Below are 15,897 nucleotides of genomic sequence, written 5' to 3'. Positions count from 1 at the left end.
TTCCTCCCTCCCTCCCTTCTTTCCTCCCTCCCTCCCTTCTTTCCTCCCTTCCTCCCTTCTTTCCTCCCTTCCTCCCTTCCTTCCTCCCTCTCTCCTTCCCTCCCTCCCTCCCTTCCTTCCTCCCTTCCTTCCTCCCTTCTTAGGGCTAGGAAAATTAGGTTAAGTGACTTGCTCAGGGTCACACCACAAGGAAGTGTCTGAGACCAGATTTGAACCAAGGTCCTCCCAACTCCAGGTCTGCCATTCTATCCATTGTGCCCCCAGTAATTTATTTCTGAAGAAATACCAGAAAAGTGAATTTTTTCCATAACTTTTTCTTTCATTCCATTTAAAACTTTCAGTCTTGGACTAGGACTTTATTGCTCATTTCAGAGTCATCATTTGGCCACATCTTGCTGTCAATCTATGATCAAGCTGAGGAATAAGCTTTCTTATGGCCAGGCCCGGAGTGGTTTGGGTTTGTTTTTTGTTTGTTTATTAGAGAGTGCCTAAAAGACATGGCTGCAGTCAAAATGGGGACCAGTGGCAACATAGCCTGTCACCATACACAAAAACCAGAGGAGAGCATGCACTGACATTTTCTAAAAATTTTCCAAGTTAAAATCATTTGAGAACAAGCTATCTGGGCCATGTCACTTCAGTTCTGTTCCCCTCTGCAAAATACCTACACTGAGTTACTATTAAATGTTTTGCCTCCAGCCTTTTTGCAAAAGAGTCCATTTGAATAGCTTTTGTGTCTTGCAGAACTAGTCCAAGGCACTGTGGACTCTGTTGCCCAGTGTCCCTTAGACATAGTCTCACGTTATATGTTACTGGCTAAGTTTGGTTTCAGGAAAAAGGTTCTTGCAGTCACATTTCTCCGTTTTCTTTGGGTCAGAAAAAGAAAATGATGAAAGCCAGTGAGTTGGATGTTTTTTCCCTTAGCTGTCTGGAAACTTCAGAACCAAATACAGCACCTAGTCATCTCATCAGCTCCTCTCTGCTGCCTGGTCGTGGTTTCTCCGTATGCTTCCTTCAGATGCTCAGATCTGTTTTGGATCCCTAAAATATTCAATTTTGCATTTCGCTTAATCCTATAACCTGGCTTCGAAACCTTTGCACATTGGCAAAACACAAAGCCTTGATGAATAACTACAAATATAACATAGGTTCCTTGACCAGAAATTCCAAGAGGGCCTCATTGGAACACGGCTTACCTTCATACATGGCCCCACTGCTGAGGCAGACTCCATGGATAGTATTAAGGGCTTATTTGGTTTGAATACATGAATAAATATCTGTACACAGTTGAGATTAAGAGAAAGCCTGATGGCATAGAAATGGAGTTGGTGTGTTATTTAATGAACTAAAACATTTGTTTTCACGTTAAAAATGTTTCTTACCTGGGCTTCCTTTTCTCCGGCTTCCTCTGGCAGTTGTGTAGGGCCCAGGAAGCAGATGCTGTGTTCCGGTCTGTCCCCGTAGCTGCTGCTTTGTGTGTTTTGGCTGGGTTTAGTTTGTCGTCCTTCCCAGAGGAAGGCCTGCTGTTTGGTACACCTGTTCGCTGCGCTAAACAGGTGGCTACCCGGATGGGCTTTTTCACCTGCAACATTTTTTTGTAGAATCAACTTGAGTTTCATTGCCTGCCTGTTTGAAGCTATAGCAGCCCAAAGTGGTTCTATAGGTGCTTCATGTTTGATAGGCAGATGGAAAAGGAACCCTTATCTCATCCCAACATCTTGGAGGACTGTGAAGGAGAGACCTGGGATCACAGCGAATTATACAATAACCTAAGTTTTGTTTTGTTTTGTTTTGTTTTCATCTTTTGAGATTTTATTTGCATTCTGGGGATAGCTACTCAACCACAGAGAAGATGGGCTGGTATGAATGCCCTGCAGGCTGGTAAAGTCATCATGCTTATCTGCAAGGCTGGTTGATAGGCTTGGATGTTGGAAGGTCCTATAACATCAAAACTCAGTTTCATAAATATAAGTTCTTCTGGTAGATAGAGAAAGGGGCATGGTGATTAGATCAATAGGCTTCATTTTGACAGACTTCCAGGAAGAGGCTCAAGTTGGATCAGTAAAGTTATTTTAAGGATCTCACTATTCAATAGATGAACTTGATGGGAGTAGAGAGTAGGGGAGATGATTTTGAAAGAAAATGGAAGGGTATCAATGCAACTACATATCAGAACATAATTGACAAAGGATTAATAATATTCTCTCATTTGATGAAATTGATAATCTTGGAAAATTGTATGGATCGGACTTTTGTCAATATGATTTGTTAATTTATAAACTGTCTCAAGGATTTTTAGAAGTAGTTAAAGAAGGAGGCAGCTGGGTGGCTCAGTGGGTTGAGACCCAGGCCTAGAAATGGGAGGTCCTGATTTCAAATGTGGCCAGGTCACTTAACCCTTACCATTCGCCTGCCTTGGAACCAATGCACAATATTGATTCTAAGATGGAAAGTAAAGCTTTTAATTTTTAAAAATGGAATAAAAAAGTAGTAAAGAGAGAGCATGATGGTCAATGGGGAAAGTCAGAAGGCTGAGGATTTCATCTTACCTCTATGTTACCTGGCTGTGCAAAAACCTGGCCTTAGGTTTCCTCATGCATAAAATAGATCATTTTTAGATGCTGGATGAGATGCCCCTCCCGGGGCAGTGAGGTAGTACAGCGGTAGTTGAGTGCCCTGACTCCAGAGCACCAGGCCTGGAGTCAGGGCACTCAACTTCAAATTTGGACTCAGATAGCTGTGTGAACCTGAGCAAATCGCTTTACCTGGATCGCCTCAACTTCCTCATCTTCCGAATGAGCTGGAGAAGAAAATGGCAAACATCTCCAGTATTTTTGCCAAGAAAACCCCAAATGAGGTCATGAAGAGTCAGACATGCCAGAAATGATTGAACAACCACAAACATCCCTTCCATCTCTAAAATTCTATGATCCTGTGACTATAAACTGAAGTGTTTATGTTTACTGAGCAGAGCTGAAAATAAAATTTCACTTGAAGACTCATATATTTTAAATACACCAAGGGAACTCGCTATTTATAGCAAAAACGATGGTGAATGAATCTTTTTTGTCCAAGAGCCCTTGGTGCATCTTTTTGCAACGGGAAGAACAACTCTAATTACCTACTTTATTCACTGGGAGGTTGTGTACAGAGTTTGCTTAAAGCAGGGCCCCTCCGGATAGCACTTCTTTTTGAAGAATCTCACATTAACTCAAGAATTTTTCTGTTGGAAAGTAGAAAATGGATACACAAAGAGAGCTGGAAACGACTTGGTAATCTCTAAAGCACCACTGGGGTTTCTCGGTGGCTCTGTGGTCCCACAGTGAAGGGCAGCCCCTCACGGCCTGTCCTGTCTCCTGCTGCCATGTATCTCTTTGTTCATGTCTTCCTGTGACTCTCCCAGATGGGGCTTTCGGGTACCTGGAGGGGGCCTTGTGTCCAAATATCTCGACGTAACCATTGGCGCATTCAGCTTGTCTACTGGTTATCCTTTACTCTTGCTACAAGACCAGCCCATCTTTCTTTCTTTCCCACCCCCCTTATTATAAAACAAAGTAAAACAAAACCCAGAACTCCTTGTTTTCTTTACTCCTCACCAGTCTCTACAAGGAACTTTGCAAAAAATAGCCAGCGCTTCTCTGCATAGTCAGCAAAACACATATCAGATTTCCTCCAAAATGCTACTTCGCAGACATTATGGGAACAACTGAGGCAGTGTAAGCCTAATAAAAAGAATCCATCAATATAGATGGCAGAAAAGCCGGTCTCAAGATTGAAATTTAATAATTGAGGTGTTTATAGTCACCTAGGAATCCTGAAAATATAATAACAGTCGAAGACTAGATGAGATTTAAGTAACCAAAATTAATTCCAATAAAAGCATAAAAGCTTCTCACTTGGAAAGGGAAATATCATCAATTCACTGAAAATTGCTTCCTGAAAGAAGAAAAAAAAAAGTTAAGTACTTATTTCTTGCAATTTATTCAAAACACCTTTCCTCATTCATAATCAGATATCTCTCTGCGTGGTAGCCCCTAACAGAATTCTCAAAGAAATTAGCATTAAGAATAAAAGGATTTCAAGATCAAAACAGAACATTTCTATATTTGTCCAAACAAATTATCAATGAAGGTGTTATTTAACATAAGCCTGGCCCTTTGTAAATGACAACCAGATTTTCTGTAGCAATTATTCTGTGATTCAATAACTCTTAAAAAAAAACAAAACCCGTACCTTCTCTCTTAGAATGGATATTAAGTATTAGATCCAAGGCTGACGAGCTGAAGGACTGGGCAGTTGGTGTGTAGTGACTTGCCCAGGGTCACCTGGCTAGAAGTATCCAAAATCAGATTTGAGCCTAGGATCTGGTTCTCTATCCACTGAGCCCCTCCCAGCTGCCCCTGATTCAATAACTCTCCCTAGTTTAGACTAAGCCATTTGTTACTTGAGAGAGGAACGTTATCTACTTTAGTGGTATATATGTATCGACACACATATATGCTATCTTCTTTAATTATGCATGTGTACACAGACCTACATACATCTTTCCTAGGGAACTTTGAATAAGCTCTGAAAATCATATACTTCACCACCTCTTTATGCTGAAATACCAGTTAAGACCATCTCAAGAATGACCCAAGTCAACAGATATGTGTAAGATAGACACCTGTATTATACGTATATATATATATATATATGTAATATACATGTATTACGCACATGTGTCTGTGAAAGGAGTTGATCAGGCTCCCAGATCTCTATGGGCCATCCCATTTCTGAGATTCTATGATAGGACAAAAATGGGCATCTGTCTTGATTCAGGTGAGCCCAAACAAAGAGCAGAAGCAATCTAGAACTAAAGAGGAAGTATGTTTTACTTTGAAAATAAAAGGAAGCAAAAAAATTAGAATAAAATATTAGATATTAGGAAAAAAAATAGAAAACATTCCCTACCAGACTACATCTACACACACACACACACACACACACACACACACACACACCCCAAATGTTCAGAGGAAGATTGCAAGATGGTGGTAGAAAAGTTGGGGAACAATAATTAGTTTTATCCCAGGGATCAGATATTTTTTAAAAGAGCCTGCAGGTGACCTGTTCCTATATGTTATGTATGTTACAACATAACATATATGTATATCACTCATGTCACACATGTGTGTAATCTGTGTCTATTTCACACTATGCCTCCTGTGTTCAAAACGAAGCTACGATACAGCTGGCTTTGGCCATTCTTGATTTGGCCTTAACTGGTATTTCACCGTATAAGAAGGTGAAGTCTACAGTTTTCAGAGCTTACTCAAAGCTCAGCAGAGATTAGGAATGGTAAACATTAGCCAGTATATAGAGCTAATGGAAATCAAAGTCATTTTTGAATGTATGAGAGCATATTTTGTCCATCACCAGGGTTTATTCTTGAATACTGAGTCTACTCATAATCTTTTGTTTTTCCCTTGCTTGGTCTCTGTCCAGAGGATGATGGCAACAATAATAAGCATTTTCCATTTTGGTAGTGTTTAAGATTTTCAAAACACTCGACATCCATTATCTAACTGGTTATCCTCTAAGTGGCCTTAACTGCTGTTTTGTGTCTTCAGATTCGTTTGTTATTTATATCATATGATATGTGATATAAATATCTGGAATTAGAGGACCTGGAATTAGAGACTCTGGAATTAGAGGACCCGGATTCAAATCTTGCCTCTACTGCTTACTACTTGTGTAACCTTAGGCTAGTCATTTAACTGCTGTGGGTCTTAGTTTGCTCATCTGCCAAATTAGGGGGTTCAGCTTGATGACTTCGGAAGTCTCTCCCAGCACTAGAGCCAGAGTCCTCACAATGGGCCCATGAAGCAGGTTCTACGGGCCTACCAGGTTAATCAATACAGCCAGCTGAGGGTCATTCATCAGCATACCCTTCCTAATGGTCTGTCCCAGGCAGAGACCTGAGATGCACCTGATGTCCTTATACAGCTCACAAAAAAGGACCCAAATACTGAAAGAATGTATCAGGTTCTTGACTTGCATGATTTGCACATTAATTTAAATTAAATCTCTCCCCACTGCTACCTCTAACAAGTAACAGGTCACTAACAGGTTCTTTTATTTTAATTTTTATTTTTTTAAACCCATAACTTCTGTGTATTGGCTCCTAGGTGGAAGAGTGGTAAGGGTGGGCGAAGTGACTTGCCCAGGGTCACACAGCTGGGAAGTGTCTGAGGTCAGATTCGAACCTAGGACCTCCCATCTCTAGGCCTGGCTCTCAGTCCACTGAGCTACCTAGCTGCCCCTCTAACAGGTTCTTTTAAAAAAGAAGTATTTGATCACTGGGCTAAAGCTGGTTGTTGTCCCCCCACCCCATCTCTACTCCCATGTCCCAACCTGAGAGAGAGAGAGAGAGAGAGAGAGAGAGAGAGACAGACAGACAGACAGACAGAGACAGAGAGAGACAGACAGAGAGACAGAGAGACAGAGAGAGGAGAGACAGAGAGAGACAGAGAGACAGACACAGAGACAGACAGAGAGGGAGAGAACCAGAGAGAGAGGGAGAGACAGAGAGTGAGAGGGAGAGAGAAACAGAAGGAGAGAGGGAGAGAGAAAATGTAGTCAGAGGCAGAGGAGGGAGAGTGTTTTCTATTTTTTTTTTGTTCTTCCTTTTATTTTCAAAGTAAAATATGCTTTCTTTTTAGTCCTAGAGTGCTTCCACTCTTAGTTTTGGCTCATCTGATCAATTTGCATCGAGATGGATGCCCATTTTTGTCCTAGCTTGTTAAAGAATGTCAGAAATGGAATGGCCCTTAGAGGTTTTGTAGCCTGATCCCTTCATTTCAAAGATGCAGAAAATGAAGCCTTGAAAGGGGGGACAAATTGCCCCAAATCATACAAGTTCTTTTTTTTTTTTAAATCCTTGCCTTCTGCTTTTCTATCAGTTCTAAGACATTATTGCTGCAAAGACCAGACAGTTGGGGTTAAGTGACTTGCCTGGGATCACATAGTTAGGAAGTGTCTGAGGCCATATTTGAACCCAGGTCCTCCCAACTCCCAACCTGGTGCTCTATCCATTGTGCTACCCCTAAGCATACAAGTTCTTGGCAGTGTCGAGGCCTGGAACCTAGAGCCTTCATGACTCAGTGCCACACTCCAACTTAATTTCATTCTCGGCTTTCATTTCTTCTTCCACAAAATGGCATTTATAAGACCCTCTGCTAGAATTTTATCCCATGAATAAGGGAAGATTTTCCCAGAAAATATGAGGCAATTCTCCGTTATGGAAGGTGAAAGGCCCAGCCAAGCCAATCACATTGAATAGGAGCGTGTGGAATTCTTAAGCTGTTTTGCCACGTGTTGCCACAGCCCACGTATTATTACATCTGGTGATAAATGGCCCAGAGACAGGCTGTGGGCTGCCAGCCTTCTTATTAATACATATTTGTTCATTCTTTGGGTGCATGTCAATTAACAGAGAAAGGATAGAATTTTTAAATGTATGATTTATAACATTAATTAGAAAAGATTCTACACTATTTGATTAGTTACATTGCTCATTTGAATATATTTATACTGATTAATCTCAGTATTGTGCCCATGAATATCTGACTATCCCAGATATCTATTTATATATTAATGTATTCCCGGAATTGCTATATTAAATGATTGCCACATCATTAATAACAATGGTAAATATTATTAATTTTAATCATTGAGTAGCCTGTTAGATATCAAGCCTTGATTATTCAGCAACTCCCTGTTGAAAAAGGTATAAAGTAGTTTAGAAGACTCTGAAAAGAATATATTACCTTTAAATTAAGTTGATTAATATTACATGTTTACTCATAATTTCTTCACAGATTAATAGAGAATTAATTTGCATCACTATTATTTATTTCGAGGTTTTGTATAGTTAATTAACTTGCTTGCATTCTATTCATGATCTTACTGCTATATTATATATACTGACATATTGCTTGCAGCCCTCAGTATCCAAAGTCACACCCAACTTCATCGTTTTCTTTATTTCCTTATAAAAACCGTATTAGTATCTATAGTCGTCCTACATCATCTATTGGCAGAGAAATGGGGAAAAAACGTTAAAGCAAGAGCAATATGCTTTTTATTCATTGCAATGGCATTGTCATTTTGAAGTCTGAAGTTGGTTATCAGTGTTTCTGGAGTTTTTCACTTTAATGTTTCAGCTTTGATATAAAACAGCTGCCTGTTTGATTGGTGAATGCATCCTGTGTCTTATGAGTTTCAAGGGACAATTATTGTTACTTGTTGGGGTTAATTACATTCCTATTAAGGCAAAGTCACTTCTTTGGCGACCTCAGTCATAACGGTGGCCCACTTCCTTTAGAAGGTGTGCTTAAACTCTTAGTGTTTCAGCCTCTCACCCTGTAAAACCAGGGATAGTCTATAGCAGTGGTTCCCAAACTTTTTTGGCCTACCACTCCCTTTCCAGAAAAAATATTCCTTAGCCCCCTGGAAATTAAATTTTTTTATTTTAATAGCAATTAATAGGAAAGATAAATGCACCTGTGGCCATCACCACTCTCCTGGATTGCTGTGGCACCCACCAGGGGGCGGTGGCGCCCACTTTGGGAATCACTGGTCTAGGGGTCCAAGGAGATGGATAAATCAGAGGGGAACCATTCTCCCACCTGAGCATGCCCAGATTACATCTCCAGGCCACATTTCTGTGACCCATCACCGGAAGTATTAATGGGCAGATATCAATAGCTTATCATTTCCACTTGAGAGAAAACCCAGGATGTGCTTTGCTAGGTCTCCACTGTGCTGTGGAACACATTTAAATCTTAAATGCAGGACTTTATAGTCTCCCTGTTCCATTTCTTTTTGTTAATCTGGGCTCAGATTTCCAAATGATCTGGATGACTCTGAAATCATGGTTGTGTCCCTTCTGGGAGTAGCCAACAGTTATACCCTCATCTTGGTTTAGTCCACGGATTATCATCCTTTCTGGGAACCACTTGTTAAAAAAGGAATTTTTTATTGATATCTTTTGGTTTTGTGGGAAGGGAACTCCCCTCTCTTTATTTCACGTCATCCATCAGTGACTCGTGGGATCAGTTTCCCGTCTCGTTGGTTTCAACTTCCTGTCTATGCTGGCACATCTCAATGGTAAACGGCATTTTCACTATTACAGTTTTACACCATCCGAATTTTCCCCGTACGAGAGTATTTGTTACCCTACAAAAAAGGGCTGCTCTACTTATTTTGGTGTCTGGAGCTTCACCTTCTATCACCGATCTCTTTGGGATATCGACCTAGCAGGAGAATCCTGGGGTCAAAGGGCAGGGCATTTTAGCCACTTCATTCCTGTCGTTCCAAATTGCTTTCTACAGTGGTTCTACCCCCTCATCCTCTGCCTGCAGGGTGTGCGTGTGCCCCTGTTCCTACCAGCCTTCTCACACAGGCTCTTCCTGTCTTTGGTCATCTTTAGCAATTTGCAGCCAGAGAGGTGAAACCTCTGGGTTGTTCCCATCTGCTTTTCTCTTATTATTAGTGATTGGAGCCTCGTTGGTGATTCTGGGAAGAACTGCTTTTTAAGAGGTAATGGATAAGCTGGTAAATAGTCATTGGAGGACAAGAGGGCTGGGGTATGAGGCTCTGATGGCCATGACAGACAGAACGTTCAGCCTGGAGAGAATTCAGGGTGTGCGGGGAGAGCTGCTGACTTATTATCATGGAGAAAGTTGTCGATGGTCTACGGCATGGCAGAAGGCAGGGCCAGGTCAGAAAGGACCCAATCGGGCCACACGCATTCACGAAGTACCTATTCTGTACACGACTCAACTCAGAGAAGTTTCTCCCATCAAGAACTGTTTCATCATACCTGAAAGGCTTCTTGCTCTTGAACTGAAAGCCAGGCATATGGCAGGGGCTGAGAAGGATCTCAGAGAAATCAGCCCTTTGCTGCCATTCTGAACACCCACGGGACCTCACGTCCCCTCGGAGGACTGCCTCACACCCCCAGGAGAGCCCTTTGGCTTGTCTGAATTGGAAAAATCTTCCCAGTGATATTGCTGCTGCCACTGACTAGCATGATAAAACAGACATGCATATGTAATATAATATGTATATGATATAATCTATTATATATATTTTAAACTCTTACCTTCTGTCTTATGTCTAAGACATAAGAGTGGTCAGGGCTAGGCAATCAGAGTTAAGTGACTTGCCAGGGTCACACAGGTTTGAGATATCTGAGACCAAATTTGAATCCAGGACTTCCTGGCTCTAGGCCTAGGGCTCTATCCACTGAGCTATCTAGCTATTTTATATTAATTGATATATATTATATCAGACTTGGTATCTTATATAAGATTTTCAAGCATTCTGGGTTAATAGAATATAAGCTAGCAGACAGGATCCATTTTTGTTTTATCTCTGTGTCTGTGGCAGTGTGATTTGCATACAATAGCATTTAATAAATGCTTATTTTGAATATTATTAAAGAGTTAACAGATAAGGAAATAGAAGTTCAAACAAGTTAAGTGAATTATCCAGCGTCACACAACTCAGAAGTGTCCTAGACTGGATTTGACTTCTTTGTCCCATTCTTTGTCCATTGCATCATATTGCATACAGCAGGCACTTAATAAGTGCTCATTGCATTTTGTTGAGTTCCAGAATAATTTTTAACAAACAATTATGAACAGCAGCATTTCAGATTTCTTTTATGAGGTTATGAGTTGAGCTTAGTTATCTTCTTGTTCATGATGTAGTTGAAAGGATTGCTTTAAAAAAAAAATCCTTACCTTCCGTCTTTGACTCAATACTGTGTATTGGTTCTAAGGCAGAAGAGGGTTAAGGCATAGACAATGGGGGTTAAATGACTTACCCAGGGTCACACAGCTAGAAGATGTCTGAGGCCAGATTTAACCTAGGACCTCCCATCACTAGGTCTGGCTCTCAATCCACTGAGCCACCCAGCTGCCCCCAAGAAAGAATTGTTGTTCGTATACAAATTGGACTCAATGTTGTTTGTGAGGTTTCTTCCAATTCTGAGCTTCTGAGAATCATGTTTATGCCTCATATTGGCATTTGAGAAGAAATAATTAATGCATTCTTTCTTTGAGAGAGATCATTTTGACTTTAATTAATTCTAAGTTTGGTTGTTGTCCTTCGTACTCCAAGAGAAAGAACCCGAATGACATCATTGGTGATGTCTTTTGACTGGAGCATGAATTGGATTTAAGTGAAGCAGCGTTGGGCACAGTCACCAGCCTCCCTCTCTCTTCCAGAGTCATCCAAGTCCAGTGACATGACAAAAGTCAGGATGACCGGCGATGACCCACAATGCAGTGGAAGACCTTGGCATCTTCGATGTCTAATAAAACTCTAAGCACTCCACAGCCCCTGCTTTAGTTGCCTTCATGACCATTGGAACAAACTGTTCTCCTCTGCCCCTTCTTTGGGAGAAAGTCTTCACATGTAGACATCCCCTTCCCTTTCGGGCGGGCTTGAGGATCATCAGTGACACTCAGCCCTCTGCCAAAATGGTTTACTGGGGTCCAGCTGCTGCTCTTGCTACATCTTCTTGGAGCCAGTGGGGAGAACTGGGTGGCAGGTGGACACCAAAGAAGGATGAACCACTCTGAAAATGGCTCTGTAAGCCCATTTTGTACCTCAATTGTAAGATAAAGGTTTGAGGAAGTATATACACTTCACATGTAGGCAAATTCGAGGGTCGAGCACTACAGGGGTCCAAATACTTCCCTCGGAGAAGCCTGATAATTCAGAAGAAGGACATCAGTCTTTCATGGACAGAAGGTGCTTCTACCTTCCCCCTCCACCCACTTTATATTCCAGGCAAACTGTTCTACCCTAGACTTAGAATTTTATCCAGGGTATTTCCCCAGTGCCTGGAATTGACTCCCTCCCCGCCTCCATTTGCAGAAAGGCTTAGAACGCTCACTAAGTCAAATTTTAGGGAACACAAAATTGAGAGGGATGAACACTGTCCAAAAGCTTCTTGATAGGCTAGAGCAGGGGTCAGCAACCTTTTTGGCCGTGAGAGCCATAAACGCCACATTTTTCAAAATGTAATTTCGTGAGAGCCGTACAGTGCTCACAGTGCGGCTCCTGTAACAGCGCCTGAAAAAAATGGACTTTATGGCTCCTGCAGAAAGAGCCATATCTGGTCCTGAAAAGAGCCAGATAGGGCTCGAGAGCCATACGTTGCTGACCCCTGGGCTGGAGCATTGAACTGGATCCCAAAGACAAAGTTTTTACCCTTGGACATAAATAATCAAATGCCCAGCTATAGGACAGGGGAACCACAGTAAAAGAATAATTTATTTAAAATAAAAAAAGATCTGAGGGCATTAATGGAATGCAAATTCAGTATGATTCATCCGAGTGAGATGGTAGCCCCCAAAAGCCAATGGAATCCAGACAGGGCTGTGCCAGTTAGTGTTTAACAGCCAACTATCCCACTAGACACTTTTAACTTTAATCTGAATTATCAGCATTTTCTCCCTCACCTTCCACAGTCTAGACAATCAAGAAAACTATAAATCAAATCCTGATTTGTAGCCTTTGCAGATTTTCAAGGTATAAATGCTCACACTGAAAATCTCATAATTGGCACTTGAGTCCTTTAAGCTGGCTTCATCCCTGGATTTTGTTATTTCAGTTGCATTTGATTCTTTGTGACCCCATTTAGAATTTTCTTGGCAAAGATGCTCGTCTAGCTCATTTTACAGATGAGGAAACTAAGACAAACAGGGGTAAGTGACTTGTCCAGGGTCATCTAGCTATGTCTGAGGTTGAATTTAAACTCAGGTCTTCCTGACTCCAGGCCCAACACTTTAACCACTGTACCACTTAGCTGCCCACCCCTGGATTTAGGGCTACATTAATAGAAGTTAAATAGAAGTATAAGTTCCAGGAACAAGGAGGGCGTAGACCCTAGGTTCTCTGTCCTGATCAGACCTCATTTGGAGTATTATTTTCAGTTTTGAGCACCTCCATTTAAGAAGGTCATAGAGAAGATGGCTCTGGAGCTGGGAAAATCTAGACTCAAGTCTCATCTCTGACATATATGAGCTTGGTGACCCTGGACAAGTTGCTTGACCTTTCAGTTGCCCAGAAAACTCTTAAGATTTTACATTTCAGAGAAAGTATCAACCTACATTGATAGATCCATGCTTATTGATAAACAGGAGAGGTTTTAAAGGAAGACAACCAATAGAATGAGAAGGAACTTGAGTTTATGCTGCATGAGGATTGGTTGGAGGCTTAGCCTATAGAAGAGAGGACACATAATTCAGGAGGACATGACAAGGGTTTTCAAGTATCTGAAGAGGTACGACATAGTGTTTAGACACGTTCAGCTGGGTCCCAGAGGACAGAGGAGAAGTGATGGATAGAAGCTACGAAGAAACTGATGGAATGGAAATTCTGTCCCATCTAGATTATGGTAGTTCCCTATTTTAATTTGCCTTGCTAAGTCCTATATATACCAGGGTAGAATTTCAAATTTCAGGTTTAACAAAGTCAATTCTATATATGAAACCACAGATGATTTAAAATGTCCACTTGAAAAGAAGTGTCCTGAAGGGGTAGCTAGGTAATCCAATGGATAGAGTGCCATATCTAGAGGCAGGAAGACTGGGGTTTAAATCTAGCCTCAGACATTTCCTAGTTGTGTGATCCTGGGCAAGTCACTAAACCCTCATTGCCTAGCCATTACCACATTTCTGTTTTGGAATCAAAAAAAAAAAAACCTGCCCCTATAGGTGATTTTCTAGTTTCTTATGGAAGACCTCCTCTAATGATGAGGGACTCAAGGGACCCCGTGATCTGAGACAGATTGTTCCACTTTGGAACAGCTATCATAATTAGGAAGCTTTTCCTAACATTCAGTTTAAATTTGCTTCTTCAACTTCTCTCCATAGCTTATGCCCTGCACTCTGGGCAGAAATACGTTTAGCATATCAGTTGGTTCAGTATTTTTACAAGATTCTTTGGTGGACTTTATGTCACATCGATGGGGATGCACAACACCCAGCCCATCCGTGTATACCCATCTTGACATGGGTCAAGACCTTACTCTCCTTCAGGGGGTTCCTTCTACTTATCCAGTCCTTTCTCTAGTTCCCTGACCTTGTGGGGATGCCAAGAGGGCACCCCTTCCATTTCTTAGTTATCCTTGGCTCTAGCCTCATGGACATCCCGACTTTTTTCTTGATAAATATCTCACAGACGACACTTTTGCACTCCTTTCCAGGACGGTTCTTGGTTGTGGTAGCCTACTCTTGCCCGTCTTGTATCTTTCTTTCCATTGCCTTATATATCATCCTTGGTTTTTCATTTTTGCCAAAGACTATGCTCCACCACCATGGCGAGTTCTTCAAAGGGTAGACTCCAAGCAGAAATGAGTGTTCCTAAAAAGAAGGAAGAGCTCCAGGTATTCTCCTTTGTGGATGTTGTGCTAATTGCATCAAGCTTTAGAACACTGCAGAGATGCCCAAATGAGATCCGTCATCACTCAAGGAGCCTTACTATCCACACTAAAAAGAACAAATGAATTCTGAATGCCTATTGTCCAGGCAATGGGATAGAAACCGACATAGTGAGTCCTCAGTACATATACGTCTTGAATAGACACTGGATTGGACTCAGTGTAGACTGGCCTGATTTTGGGGAAGTTGTATGGCACTTTTAATGATACCAAGATTTTTCCTGAAACAAAAACTCATCTTTTTTTTTTTTCATTGTTTTAGAAACAATTATTGACAATTGTTTTGCCATTTTATGATTCGGATTCTCTCCCTCCCTCCTTTCCCTCACTTTCCAAGGCAGTAAATAGTCTTATATGGATTATACGGGTGCTTTTATGCAATACAGATGTCCGTATAGCTCATGCCATGACAGAAGCCACATAACCGTTGTACATTCAATAAAAAGCTCATGTAGGAAATAAACTGGAAGATGGCATCCTTTGGTCTGCAACCAGACATCAACAGTTCCTTTTTTTTTTTTTAACTTTGGTAGCATTTTTCATGAAGGACTCATCTTTTTTAAACTGATATTTTTAAAGGGATGACAAATGGTCACAAATCACGGTTACAGAAATGTGATTTCTAAAGAATTAGAATCCCTCGAAAGACAGTGTTTAAAATTAAAAGACTAAAAATCCTGCATCTTTGAAAAATCTCAGCCTCCATTCTTGGAACTCAGAGGAAGCCCCGATGATATTTTGATATGTGATTATTGTCACTTGAAGGAAAAGATTGATTAAAATTAAATTTAAATTTAAAACTTAGTTGAATTCTTTCTTTCTCCAATAAGATGCTATTGTACTATTATATTTAAAAGTTGCATGGAAATCATTTCCTGCTTTTTTTCTGATTGGTTTTCCTCCTTTATTTTTGAGGGTTAGTTCTAAAAGCCAAGCTCATTATAGGAGACATAGTTACAGTGTGCAGAGGATAGACACATTGGTCCATTTGTTCAAACTGTGTTTTTTAATTGGGCTTTTTATTTATAAATGAATAGTGAAACAGAGTAATTATTTAGCCTTAATCCTAACACTCAGTACTGTAGGTGCGGAGTTTTTGTCTCTTTTATGATACTCTGCACAAATGGAATGACTTTGTAATAAAAGAATTCTCTTTGTACTCAACAGTCCACCATTTGTACCATGTTTTGATTACATTTTATATACTGTGCCATTTTCTACATACTTATTGGCGCCTTTGAGATTCAAAAGGGAAACCCTATTTAACCAAACAAAATTGATTGCACTCTGATAAAATATAATTTCTTAGCCTCAGTAAAAGGGTCTCAAACAATACTTAAAGAAATTTGGTTTTTCCAGAAGACCTTTTATTCTAAGGGAATACTGTTGAATGG

The 15,897-nt window shown here is 40.7% G+C and overlaps 1 protein-coding gene across 1 annotated transcript in view; it reads left to right on the top strand.

Moving 5' to 3' along the window:
- The window catches only part of MORN1 (MORN repeat containing 1), a 158,989-nt gene that overhangs the window by 27,228 nt on the left and 115,864 nt on the right, over nt 1–15,897 (top strand). The window lies entirely within an intron of this gene.

The sequence above is a fragment of the Gracilinanus agilis genome, chromosome 3 (genome assembly GCF_016433145.1).
Source record: "Gracilinanus agilis isolate LMUSP501 chromosome 3, AgileGrace, whole genome shotgun sequence".
Taxonomy (NCBI): domain Eukaryota; kingdom Metazoa; phylum Chordata; class Mammalia; order Didelphimorphia; family Didelphidae; genus Gracilinanus; species Gracilinanus agilis.
Note: the sequence above shows the minus strand (reverse complement) of the source record. Positions and strands in the feature narration are given on the sequence as shown.